The sequence below is a fragment of the Canis lupus genome, chromosome X (genome assembly GCF_048164855.1).
Source record: "Canis lupus baileyi chromosome X, mCanLup2.hap1, whole genome shotgun sequence".
NCBI classification, from domain to species: Eukaryota; Metazoa; Chordata; class Mammalia; order Carnivora; family Canidae; genus Canis; species Canis lupus.
In genome coordinates this window covers 79866454-79878672 of record NC_132876.1, presented here as the reverse complement: position 1 = coordinate 79878672, position 12219 = coordinate 79866454, and the positions used below count along the sequence as shown (strand labels likewise).

The window sequence follows — 12219 nt, the reverse complement described above, 5'->3', positions numbered from 1 at the left end:
TCCCTCTTCCCAGGCAGCCCCTGGAACATCACTCCCCCTTCCCACCCCCCCACAACATCACAGTCATCCCCCAGCTCCAGCCAGTTCCTAAACGCTCCATGCAAGCCAGCACCCAGATCACCTATCCCAGTCAACCCCACCATCTGGAAGGTTAGCCAGTCCCTGGGTCCTCCAACAGAGGCAGTGCCAGGATGCCCATCCTAACAAGCTCTGGGACTCCCCATTGCAGTCAATCTTAGGATCAAAGCTCCATTCATTCAACTCTCAATTTCTGCCCGCCTTCAGAAATGGGCTTCTCCATTCTGTCCATCATCTTCATCTAATGAAACTGTACTCATCCTTCGAGACTTAAATGCCACCTTACTGAAGGCAACCTTGATTTCCCTAGCCAGAAGTGCTTGCCTTCTCTCTCCTCTCAACCTTCCATTGCACTTCCCTACATTTTTCTCTTGTGGCACTTGTGAGACAAGTGGAACTCTGCTTTAAAGCACATTCATTTGTGTTCTTGTTTTATGTCCTCTGCCAGGCTCAGCTTCTTAAAGCCAGAAACATATCTTCATTCATCTTTGTGAGCAAGTTGGGGTAGAGGAGAAAGCTACATTTTACAGTCAGAAAAAAAAATGGATTTGTATTCTATTTTCTCCTCTCCAAACTTCCATTTCCCCTATCAATAACACCTGCCACACAGGGAGTGGTCTTGGAAAAAAACAGTAAAAACATTTGGCACAGAACACACAACCCATGGAATAGGAAAAAAATATTTGCAGATGATATATCTGATAAGGGTTTTGTATTCAGAATATGCAAAGAACTCTTACAGCCCAACAACAAAAAGATAACCCAATCTCTTTGGGTGAAGAATTTGAAGACACATTTCTCCAAAGAAGGTGTACAAGTGACCAATAAGCTCATGAGATGCTCAACATCATTAGCCACCAGAGAAATGCAGATCAAAAATGACAGTGAGAGGGGATCCTTGGGCGGCTCAGCGGTTTAGAGCCTGCCTTCAGCCCAGGGTGTTATTCTGGAGTCCTGGGATCGAGTCCCGCATTGGGCTTTCTGCATGGAGCCTCTGTCTTTCTGTCTCTCTCTCTGGCTCTTGTGAGTAAACGAATTAAGTCTTTAAAAAAAAAAAAAACGCAATGAGCTTTCTGTGCCCCCCACACATCATGCTGTTCTGGGTTCCTGTCATAATTTTCATGGTTTCCAGAGCCCTCCATGTCCTGTAGATGGGAAGAGGCAGTCTTTAAGTTCCTGGCAGCAGGAACCCTCTTAGGTGGCACCAACGACTTCCAAGTGAAACGGTACATCTACCAAAGGAAAAGTGAATGCACCTACATCTTAAGTCTGAAGAGAACCTAGGAGATGCTTCTGCTGGTGGCTTGCACCATTGTTGCCATTGAAAACCGGGCTGATGTTAGTGTCATATCCTCCAGAAATACTGGCAGGCTGGCCAGCTGTGCTGAAGTTTTCTGCTGCCACCAGGGCCACTCATACTGCTGGCCACTTCACTCCTGGAAGATTTACTAGCCAGATCCAGGCAGCCTCCCAAGAGCCATAACATCTAGTGGTTACTGGTCCCAGGGCTGACCATCAGCCTGTCACAGAGGTGTCTGACGTTATGTTCCCACTGCTCCGTGTAACACAGACTCTCCTCTGTGGGCAATGCCATATGGGCATTGCCGTCCCATGCAACGACAAGGGAGAATACTCAGTGGGTCTGATGTGGTGGTTGCTGGACCAGGAAGTTCATTCTGTGTGTGCGTGGCATCATCTCTCATGAGCACCCATAGGAGATCATACCTGATCTCTACTTCTATGGAGATCCTGAAGAGACGGAAGGGAAGAGAGGGCCACTCCTGAAATACTGTGTCCAAGAGGAATTTCAAGGTGAATGTACTGCTCCAGCTTCTGAGTTAACTGTTACTCAACCCAAGGTCATGGACTGGTCTGAAGGTGTGCATATACCCTCACTGACTTTCCAGAAGTTCCCTATTGAAGACTTGAGTGCTCAGCCCACTACTGAACAATGGTCCTCAGCTCCCACTGCTTAGATCACTGAATGGATAGGAACAACCACTGGGTGGTCTTAAGCTGCTCTTCCGCATGCTCTTAAACAAAAAAAAATGGAAATAAGGTTATTGAAAAACAAACACAAGCTTCACACACACACACACACACACACACACAGATACCACTTCACACCCACTATAGTAGCTAAAATTAAAAGGACAGACAAGGAATCCCTGGGTTGCTCAGTGGTTTGGCGCCTGCCTTAGGCCCAGGGCATGATTCTGGAGTCCCAGGATCGAGTCCCACATCAGGCTCCCTGCATGGGGCCTGCTTCTCCTTCTGCCTGTGTCTCTGTCTCTAATAAATAAATAAAATCTTTTTTTAAATTTTTAAAAAAAGGATAGACAAGAAGAAGTATGTGGTGACATTAGAACCCTCATTCACTGCTGGTTGGGATGCAAAATGGTGTGGTCACTTGGGAAAACAGTTTGAAATTTTCTCAAAATGTGAAACATAGAGTCACCACATGATCCAGGAATTCCACTCCTAGGTCTATACCCCTACCCTATACTCCTAGGTTCTATACCAATGAAAGCATATGTCCACATAAAAACTTGTACATGAATGTTCATAGTAGCATTATTCATAATAACCAAAAAGTAGAAACAATCAAATGCTCATCTGTTGATGAATAAGCAAATAAAATGTGGCATATCCACACAATGGAGTATTATTCAGCCACAAAAAGGAATAAAGTGCTGATCCATCCTAAAACATGGATAAATCTTAAAAACACTATGCTACGTTATGCTAAATGAGACACAAAAGGCCACATATTGAAATAAAATCTTATTAAAAAGGCAAGGGGCACTGGGTGGCTCAGTGGTTGGGCGTCTGCCTTTTGGTTCAGGTTTTGATCCTGGGATCAAGTCCTGTATTGGGCTCCCCACGGGCAGCCTGCTTCTCCCTCTCCCTCTGCCTATGTCTCTCTGCCTCTCTCTGTGTCTCTCATGAATAAATAAAATATGTTTTTTAAAGTCCACATATGGTGATTTCACTTATAAAATTCCAGAATAGGCAAACTAGTAGAGACAAAAGGCAGAGTAGTGGTTGCCAGGGGCTGGGGCATGTGTTGGGGAAAGGGGAGTGACTGCTAACAGGTATGGGGTTTTTTGAGGGAGAAAAAAAAATGTTCTAAAATTAGATTGTGTTGGGGCGCCTGGGTGGTTCAGCCAGTTAAGCCTCCAACTCTTGATTTTGGCTCAGGTCATGACCTCAGGGTTATGAGACCAAGCCCTGAGTTGGGCACCACACTGGCGTGAAGTCTGCTTAAGATTCTTCCCTTCTCTCTCTCCCCCTCCCTAAAAACACAAGTAAAAAATAAAATTAGATTGTGGTGATTGTTGCACGACTCTTAATTAAAAAATCACTGAACTATACGTTTTTAAAGGGAGAATTTTATGATATGTGAATTTTATCTCTATAAAGCTGGTTTAAAAAATAACAAATACCAGAACGCCTGGGTGGCTCAGCGGTTTAGCGCCGCCTTCGGCCCAGGGCGCGATCGATCCTGGAGTCCTGGGATTGAATCCCACATCGGGCTCCCTGCATGGAGCCTGCTTCTCCCTCTGCCTGTGTCTCTCATGAATAAATAAAATATTTTTAAAAATAACAAATACTTTTCACAGAGTCTAGCACATAACAGCAACTACAGTAATAATAACTAACACATCTATGGAGCTTACCATGTGCCAACCGCCGTGCTAAGCATTTTACATGTATGACCTCACTTAATCCTTGTGACAATCCTATGATGTAGGTAATGTTATTACCTCCATGTTACAGGTAAGGAAAGTGAAACCCAGAGGTTGAATGACTTGCTCAGGGTCCACATGAAGGCATAGCCCAGATGCTCAGATGTTTCCTTCTCACTTTGTACGTCTTCTCAGTACTTTATACAAAAGAGGTGCCCCCAAAAGTGTTAAATTAACACATCTGTCAAATACTTCTATTCATCCAGTGAACACTTACAAAGTATATATTATGTTCTAGGTCTATGTTCTCATCCTTATCCTTGCTTCTTTCATTCAGATTCCCTGTGGGGCATGGGGCAAGTGGGTATAGAGAGTCATTCACAAAATACTTATTGAGTGTCTATATGTATCAAGTACTATTCTAGACACCGAGGACAGAGCAATGAAAGAAATAGACAACAATCCCTGACCTCATGGAGCTAACATTCTAGTGGGATGGAGAGACAATAAATAAATAGAATGTATAGAGCATGTTGGAGGGCACACTAGATTGCATAGTGTCCCTCAAAACTTGATGTCCTCCTCCTGCATGTAACCTTATTTGGAAATAAAGGTCTTTGCAGATGTAATCAAGTTAAGGTGAGGTCATACTCTATTTGTCTGAGTCCTAATCCAATGACTGGTGGCCTCATAAGAAGAGGGGAAATTTGGACATAGACACGCACACACATGAGGACAATGTCATGTGGAGACACAGGCAGAGATTGCAGTCTACAAGCCAAGGAATGCTAAGGATTGCCAGCAACCACCAGAAGGTAGGAGGAGACAGGGAAGGAATCTTCCCTAGAGATTTCAGAAGGGGCATAGCCCTGCCAACACCTCAATTTTGGACTTCTAGCCCCCAGAACTGTGAGAGAATAAATTTATGTTGTTTTAGGTCACCCAGTTTGTAGTACTTTGTTACAGCAACACGAGGAGACTAACACAGGTACTGCTGGGTGCTCTGGAGAAAGACAAAAGGGGGAAGGATGACGGAGAGCCCTGGGTGAACCAGACAGAGCCTGTGCCCTCAAGGAGCTCCCAGTCTAATCAGAGAGTTACAACCATAAGTCACAAACAGAACTAACAACATGATGCATAAAGCATGAGAGTAGAGACACAGCAGGACTAGGATGCTGGGAGGCCTTTATGGATATGAAGGTGTTTGAGCTGAGCTTAGCATTTCAACAGGTGGAAGTGGTAGAGCTGAGAAATACCTGTTGAAAGGAGCCATGTGTGGTAAGAGGAAAGGAACAGTCAGTAAAACAGTGTGTGTTTAGGGACCCATACATAGTTTGGTAGAAGAGAGCACAAGAAATGTGTGCGTGAACAGGTGTGTGTGTGTGTATGTGTGTTGTAAGGAATGGGAGGTAGTGGGAAGACATGGCTTGATTTAGCTTGGAGAAGACTCTATTGCCAAGTTGGAGTATCTTGACCTTCACTTATAGGCAATGAAAAGTCATGGAACATTTTTGAGCAAGAGAGTAACATGGTAGGCAGGAGTGGGTCCACATGGATATTATACATACCAAATATTACACACTACAAGGTGAGTTTTGTATTGGTTCATTGTTGTTCAGCAGAAACTGAAGTACTACCTTTTTATTTTTTCCTGCCTGCTGGTTCCCAGAGTCATTTCAGGGGCTGAAGCCTCAGCCCCTGGTGTGGTTGTTCCAATGCCCCTTACTCTAGGGCCAGCGTTGCCAAGGAATATGGAGCTACAGCAGGAAAGAACCCCCAAAACCACATCTCACCACTACCAGTATCTAGTCAACAAGAATTCGTCATGATAATGAGAGCCAGGAAATATTTTCCTCAGCTGCAAAGGTGGCATCTGTTCAAATTGGTTTTTCCTTTTGGGTTCTCATAGCTCTGTCCATCAACAGATCTTCTCTTATACCGGTTAGCTGCCAGACATGAAATGGGAAAATTAAATTAAAAAAAAAAACAGTCATTGGTCTTTCCACCAAAGAGTTTATAGTCCAGAATGTCAGAGCCGAAGTGATGTTAGAGATTAATTCACCTTTCAGATGAGGACACTGAGGACCCAAGAGAAATTATTTGTACATACTTGCTGTGTGATTGCTTAGGCTACAATTTCTCACTTGGGCTATTTCCTGAGGTCTGGTGTTCCGAAGAATCTTAAGATTGCAGACTTTACAGAGCAGAACGCTGCTCAAAAGAATGAAGAAGGAAGGGAAAAGGAAGTCTCTTATCTCTGTGGGGAATCCCTAAAGAGATAGCGGTGCTTAAAACTGAGACAGTATTTAGCTAATTAATTAATCATCCTTCCAGTCCTCTTTCCCCTAGTGGGGGAAGGGGTAAGATATATTCAAAGTACCTGTCAGTCTTGAACAGCCTCACAGAGAGCAATCTTAATAGGCTAGTCTGGAGTTTTGTTTCAGGAAAAATCTTCTCTCTGAAGATGATTTGTAAGCTTGATCCTGTCAGAATATAAAACCACATAACCCAACGTGTTTCCAAATTTGTCCTAGCTGCCATAAAATTTTGAGCCAAATTCAGAGTCCAATTATAATCCAGTTCATTTTGGGTACCTGGCAACATCTATTCGTGCTTCCTTTACATGGTTTCTGGTCTGTTTTCTTCCACAGTTTTATCCCTAATTGTCTTTCTTTCATGTTATAACTGATGAGTCTCCTAATAACCTCTTTAAAGTAGGCGGGAACAAATCTTACATAAACTAAACTATATTTACAGATGCTAAGGGGATTTGAACTAGTGAAGAACATTTGAAGGAACAGATGATATTTGGCCCAGAAGAGAGCAGGCTTATGAATACATGATTACTGGCATCAAATATCCAATAGGCTGTCAGAGGGGCAATGCAGTGGAATTATTGTGCTTAGCTCCAAAGGACACAACCAGAACAATGGATAAAAAAGTACAGGGAGACAAATTCCCAGAGGGAAGAAACGTCTCACAGGCAAAGCTTAGTAAAGACAGTGAGTTCACCATCACTGGAGGTCTTCAAATAGTGGCTGGATGGCTTCATTTGGAAGGTCTGTTGCATAAGGAATGTAAACAACTGGATGGAGGGCCTGGATAAGACGATTTAAAAGGCCCTTTCCTGGGGCACCTGGGTGGCTCAGTAGTTGAGCATCTGCTTTCGGTTCAGTTCATCATCCTGGGTCCTAGGATCAAGTTCCACATCGGGCTCCCTGCGGGAAGTCTGCTTCTCCCTCTGCCTATGTCTCTGTCTCTCTCTGTGTGTCTCTCATGAATAAATAAATAATCTTTAAAATAAATAAATAAAAGGCCCTTTCCAGCCCTAATATATGCAAAATACAGCTCTAGGTGTAGAAAAGAAGACTGGAGAGAGAGGCAGGTGGGGAAAGGAGACAAGAAAGAAAGAAACAAAAGAGTTCATCAAATGCTAGAATGTTCTAGTCAAAAGCAGTGAACCCTAACTGATTCTGAGATCCTTGTAAATGGAAAGATGGTCCATAAACAGAATCCCAGGCTGCATTTCCCCAGTCCTATTCCATATGACTCTTACAGGGCAGGAGAAATGAAAGAATCAGCTCCATTGCTTCCATGGCTATTGTTCAAGAAAGAGCACATCAAGACTGTTAGAGCTCAAAGGAGTCTTAGAGATCCTATAATCCCAACCCCTCACTTTAGAATTAGAGAGAAAGAGGCCCAGAGAGTGGAAGGGGCCTGTCTACCTGTCGGCCACATCACTGATCCTGTGCCGCTGGAGGGTAGAGACTATTCTGTTTACCTTTCAATCTCCCAACTAGACCTGGCTGCAGCTCCTTGCACATGGTGAAGGCACAGTAAGCAATTGGAAAATTGAATTGCCCAGGAGCGCTGGATGTAGAAGCTAGGTCCTTGACACCCCCACCCCCAGCCCATGATGCTTTTCCGTGACAAAATTTCATCCAATTCAATTCAGCAGACATTGATTTGGCATATCTGTGCACCAGGCCTGGAGCTATAGCAAGAGATGAACAAGAGGCAGGCTGTGCCCTCAAGGAGCAAATGGCTCCTCCTGGGAGCTGGGTTCTTTCCCTCTTGGGCCCTACACACCTGCTGTTCTTTTGGCGTGGAAAGCTCTTTTTGCTGCCTTTGCCTACTTACCGCCTATTCATCCTTCAGATCTCAGTTCAAATGTCAATTCCTCAGCAGCACTGTCTCTCACTCCCAGATGAGGCAGATTCCTCTGATAAAAGCTCTCAGTGAGTCGTTCTCCTTCCTTGAGCTTAGCAAGTATGTAATCACATATTGATTTGTGCAGTTCTTTGTTTGCTTTCCTCCTGCCTCCTTCACTAGACTGTTAGCTCTACAAGGGCAGATACTCTGTCTGTTTTGCTCCCCACTGTACCACGAGTCTGAAATCAGACCATATGGGACTGGTATGACCAAAAGGACACTCCTGCTATTCAAAATTCACTGATCTCTCTGTTCCTCAGTGAGGTCCTCTATAGGAGAAAGACCCAGAGGATTGATTGGTCCTTGGTCCTGGAATGAGGGGGCAGTTCTGCACCTTTTGGGGGGGGTGGGGTAAGACCTACTCCTAGGCATAAGAGAGTGTTGCCCTCTAGTGGTAATAATGATCATGATCATGATCATAACAAGTAGTGGATATGGGTAGAATGAGCAACCACCCCGGTTTGTTCAGGATATTTTCTGCATTCAAGTTCTGCTTCCCAGGGAACCTCTGAGTCCTAGGCAGTGACAGTTGGTCATCCTACTCCTTGATGGTGTTCAATGTACTATGCATATACGTGATCTCATTAGATGGCTCATAACCCCCAAGGCCAGGAATCAGGATTCAGGCTTCAGAGATCAGTAGAGCTTTAGATATCCAGTCTGATTTCCAGATGAGAAAAGAAAGCCCAAGAGAAGCAAATTCTTTGTTCAACATCACATTACAAATTTATAGCAGAACTGGGATCAACATGTAGGTGTCCAGACCCACAATGCTGTGCTCTCTTCCTCTGCCTGGCATGCTTTGTCAGTTTGTCTAGGTGCTACATCCTTTAGGAAGCCTTTCCTAAACTATCCATCTCTCAATCCTTTCAGAAAGCTTTCCCCTGAAACACTCATCTGACACTTAGCATATGCTATAGGTACTGGGGTTTTTTATGCTTTAAATATATAACTGGAAAAAAAGGAAAGTTCCCTGGCCTCCCACCCTCAAACCCCCACAAGTACTAGGGAGGAGAACAGCCTCTGGGCATGAGTGTCAGGTATGCCCATAGTTCGTTCAGGGCCCTGAGAAAAAGGCATTTGGCATTGCAGAGGAAGGAAAGAAGCAGAGAGAGATTTTTGCAATTACCAGGTGGGATGGATTTGAAAGCCAAGAGCTAAGCAGAGGTAAGAAGGCATCCCTGCGGCCTTAAGAAGAAAGGAAAGAGAGTGAGAGCCTTCCTTGCCCAGTAATACCATCAAGGAATAGGTCCTAGTTTCTTGCTACCAGAATTACAGTGTCCTTTGGTGATCCCCTGGTCCCTGACAAAGACCCCCCAAATCAGCTCTTGCCTCTCCCCTCCACGGAGACAAATTTGCAAACTCCCACATCTCTGTGGAAACGGCAGAGAGCAGGAGAGAAGAAAAAAGGAGAAAAATCCACCCACATGCCAACAAACTGGAAAAAAAATAACCCAGGCCTTGTCTCACTCAGCTGTTGGCTTGCTTCTCCCTCCCACTGTGATGGCTGCTCCTGCCTCCTGGACAGAGACCTGGCTCAGTGCAGCATCCCTTCTCATCCTGAGCTGGCTTTTGTCAATACTCCTCCCCCAACCTCAGCTTTGGGAAGGAGGGTCCTCCAGCCTAGAGGTAGGAAGGCTGGAAGGAAGGACTGACAGAACCACCAAATGGTTGTGGCCAACCACAAACTCAGTTCCCATCACTGTCCCCCAAACCATGCAGGGGACCATCCTCCCATCCCAGGGAGCGAAGTCAAGGAGCTCTCTCCCACCACGCAACTTCTCCCTCAGATGCTGTCCCTTGCCCATTCCCTCTGCTGCCTCTCTCTACCATTTCATTTTTAGGCTCTGTTTTCAGTCTAACTCCCTTTAACTCCAGTGTTTTTGTGTCCTGTCCTATCCTATCTTCATCTTCTGCCTAGTTCTGAGCAACATACTTAAAACAAAACAAAACAACAACAACAAAAACAAAACAAGATGGAGTGTGCTGATAGGAAAGGAGGGCTCTGGAAGTCATCACTAGTAGAAACTATTAAGGAAGGGATCCCTGGGTGGCGCAGCGGTTTGGCGCCTGCCTTTGGCCCAGGGCGCGATCCTGGAGACCCCGTGGAGACCCCGGATCGAATCCCACGTCGGGCTCCTGGTGCATGGAGTCTGCTTCTCCCTCTGCCTGCTTCTCCCTCTGCCTGCTTCTCCCTCTGCCTGTGTCTCTGCCTCTCTCTCTCTGTGACTATCATAAAAAAAAAAACTATTAAGGAAAATAGAAATGTTTAGTAGCAGAGAGGATACAGACTCATAAATCATGGCAAGATAGAACCACAAGGAGCTTTTTGGATTACTTTGTCCAACCCTTCATTTTTCAGCTGAGGTGACTGAGGCCTAGAGAGGAAAGAAGACCTGAGCTGTCATGCAGAAGAGGGGACAGCTTTGGTCTGTGGGCCTCCAGGAAACAGAAGGAGGATGAGTGGGTGAAAGATATGAGAAAGTAGATTTAAATGACAGTTTTGTTTCTTCCTTCCAAATCCTTATTCCTGCTATTTTATGTCCTTGTCTTACTGTGCAGGATCACCAGTTCAATACTGAACAAAGGGGCAATAATGGGCATCCTTGTTTTGTTATTCAACTTAAAAGGAAAAATTTCAATGTTTCACCGTTATATATGTTTGCTGTAGGATTTTGGAGGATGCTTTTATTGGGTTAAGGAAATTTCCTTTTATTCGTAGTATGCTAAGATATTTTTTATCACTAACAGGTGTTGAATTTTATCAAAGGCGTCCTCAGCATCTTTTGTAACGATCATGTTTTTTTTAATTTTCTAATCTGTTTATATGGTCAAGAATGCAATATTTTAGCTCAAGAGAAAAATGAAATTTCTAACATACAAAACCACCCACAGAAGCATTGGCTGCCTTATAGATCAAAGCAGTCAGCTCCAAGTCACTGGAAATGTTCAAGCAGAAGTGCAGCCATCCAGTAAATATTTAGATACGAGGCTCTGTTCTAGGTATAGACAAGTCAGTGGTTAAAAGAGTCCCAGCTCTCTTGGTGCTTACATTTTAGATAAAAGATGATAGACACAAACAATCAACAAATACAAGATCATTCCCAAAAGTTAAAAGTGCTTTGAAAACAAATGGGAAAAAATGTACAAAGGCAGTGTGACCGGTAGGGATGGGGAACAAGGTTAAATAGAGTATCAGGGAGGTCTCTCCAAGGAGGTGACAGTTAAGGCACATGAATGATAGATTGAATGACAAGAAGGAAGTCATTTCATAAAGATTCAGAGACATGGCATCCCAGTCAGGGTGAAACACAAGGGCAAAGGCCCTAAGGTGAGAATGAGTTTGGTATATTCAAGGGGCTTCAGAAGAAGTCTGACTAGAGAGAAAGCAAGAGGAGAGACTTGTAATAGATGAGTCAGGAAAGAAGTTCCAGAGCAAAACTGTGTAGAGCATATTAGTCGTAAAAAAGAATGAAATCTTGCCATTTACAACAGCATGGGTGGAGCTAGAGGGTATAATGCTAGGTGAAATAAGTCGGAGAAAGACAAATATGCCATGTGATTTTGCTCATATGCATAATTTAAGAAACAAAATGAAGGAAAAAAGACACAAACAAAAAACCAGACTCTTAAATATAGAGAATAAACTGGGGCACCTGGGTGGCTCAGTGGTTGAGCATCTGCCTTTGGCTCAGGTTGTGATCCCAGGGTCCCGGGATCGAGTCCTGCAACAGGCTCCCCACAAGGAGAGAGGGAGCATAGGCTCCCTCTGCCTATGTCTCTGTCTCTGTCTCTGTGTCTCTCATGAATAAATAAATAAAATATTTTTAAAAATATATAGGATAAACTGGTGGTTGCCAGAGGGGAGGTGGGTATGGACATGGTGAAATGATAGAGATTAAGAGTACATTTATCATGATGAGCACTGAGTTATATATTGAATCAGGGCAGCCCCGGTGGCTCAGCAGTTTAGCGCCGCCTTCAGCCCAGGGTGTGATCCTGGAGACTCGGGATCGAATCCCACGTCGGGCTCCCTGCATGGAGCCTGCTTCTCCCTCTGCCTGTGTCTCTGCCTCTCTCTGTTTCTCATGAATAAATAAAATCTTTAAAAAAAAAAGAATCATTGAATCGCTATATTGTACACCTGAAACTAATATAATACTGTATGTTAATTACACTTGAATTAAAAAAATAAATTAAAGGGGCACCTGGGTGACTCAGTGGATGAGCACCTGCCTTT

General features: G+C 44.2%; 1 pseudogene; it reads left to right on the top strand.

The window, feature by feature from the left end:
* Positions 1-1218: 1218 nt before the first annotated feature.
* On the top strand, positions 1219-2093 carry LOC140628516 (small ribosomal subunit protein uS2 pseudogene; annotated as a pseudogene).
* Positions 2094-12219: the final 10126 nt, after the last annotated feature.